The sequence below is a fragment of the Perca flavescens genome, chromosome 12 (assembly GCF_004354835.1).
Source record: "Perca flavescens isolate YP-PL-M2 chromosome 12, PFLA_1.0, whole genome shotgun sequence".
Classification (NCBI taxonomy): Eukaryota; Metazoa; Chordata; class Actinopteri; order Perciformes; family Percidae; genus Perca; species Perca flavescens.
Genome location: NC_041342.1, coordinates 35,999,802 through 36,001,414, shown reverse-complemented (window position 1 = coordinate 36,001,414; position 1,613 = coordinate 35,999,802). Strand labels below are relative to the sequence as shown.

At 48.3% G+C, this 1,613-nt stretch overlaps 1 long non-coding RNA gene across 1 annotated transcript in view; it reads right to left on the bottom strand.

Annotated features, from left to right (window-relative positions):
- Positions 1 to 873, bottom strand: part of LOC114565623 (uncharacterized) — a 4,776-nt gene extending 3,903 nt beyond the window's left edge. Inside the window, exon 1 of the long non-coding RNA XR_003693951.1 lies at positions 840 to 873. This is a non-coding gene — a long non-coding RNA (uncharacterized LOC114565623). The remainder of the gene's footprint in view (positions 1 to 839) is intronic.
- Between the last annotated feature and the right edge of the window lie 740 nt (positions 874 to 1,613).

Sequence of the window (1,613 nt, the reverse complement as noted above, 5' to 3'; positions counted from 1 at the left end):
AGGTGAGTGTACCTGAGTAGGCGAGTGTACCTGAGTAGGTGAGTGTACCTGAGTAGGCGAGTGTACCTGAGCAGGTGAGTAGGTTAGTGTACCTGAGTAGGTTAGTGTACCTGAGTAGGTGAGTGTACCTGAGCAGGTGAGTAGGTTAGTGTACCTGAGCAGGTGAGCCGCCTGAGCAGAGTAGTGCACCCGAGCAGGTGAGTGCCACCTGAGCAGGTAAACGTGATGAGCAGGTGAGCGTACCTGAGCAGGTGAGTGTACCTGAGTAGAGTAGTGTACCTGAGCAGGAGAGCGTACCTGAGCAGGTGAGCGTACCTGAACAGGTGAGCGTACCTGAGTAGAGTAGTGTACCTGAGCAGGTGAGCATACCTGAGCAGGTGAGCGTACCTGAGTAGAGTAGTGTACCTGAGCAGGTGAGTGTACCTGAGCAGGTGAGCGTACCTGAGCAGGTGAGCGTACCTGAGCAGGTGAGCGTACCTGAGTAGAGTAGTGTACCTGAGCAGGTGAGCGTACCTGAGCAGAGTAGTGTACCAGAGCAGGTGAGCGTACCTGAGCAGGTGAGCGTACCTGAGTAGAGTAGTGTACCTGAGCAGGTGAGCGTACCTGAGTAGAGTAGTGTACCTGAGCGGTGAGCGTACCTGAAAAGGTGAGCGTACCTGAGTAGAGTAGTGTACCTGAGCAGGTGAGCGTACCTGAGCAGGTGAGCGTACCTGAACAGGTGAGTGTACCTGAGCAGGTGAGCTTTACCTGAGCAGGTGAGCGCACTGAGCAGTAGAGTAGTGTACCTGAGTAGAGTAGTGTACCTGAGCAGGTGAGTGTACCTGAGCAGGTGAGCGTACCTGAGTGTCCAGCAGGTTGAAGTACTCCATCCCTATTGACCTTTGACCTCCGCCGGCCACACTGAGGACAGACCAGTTGATCGATGCTGCGCCTTTAATGGCTGCCGAGAAGAATGTCTTAAAACACGCCTGACACAGGAAGCAGGAGCAGTGAGTCATGGTGATGATCTGCAGGAAATACAGCCAGAGAAGAAGAAACACATGGTGACGATGATCTGCAGGAAATACAGCCAGAGAAGAAGAAACACATGGTGATGGTCTGCAGGAAATACAGCCAGAGAAGAAGAAACACATGGTGACGATGATCTGCAGGAAATACAGCCAGAGAAGAAGAAACACATGGTGATGGTCTGCAGACAAGACAAACAGGAACACATCGACTTATTGGGACTTTATCTTATTCACCGTAACCCCCAGAGTTAGACTAGTCCATACATACCCTTCTCATCTCTTATTGGGACTTTATCTTATTCACTGTAACCCCAGAGTTAGACTAGTCCATACATACCCTTCTCATCTCTTATTGGGACTTTATCTTATTCACTGTAACCCCAGAGTTAGACTAGTCCATACATACCCTTCTCATCTCTTATTGGGACTTTATCTTATTCACTGTAACCCCAGAGTTAGACTAGTCCATACATAATAATATAATAATAATACATTTATTTATAAAGCGCTTTCAAGTCAAAGTGCTGTACAGAACATAGAAAATGCAGTTTAAAAAACAGTTCCAATGACTAAAATATAACACACACTCTCAGAAAAACATTA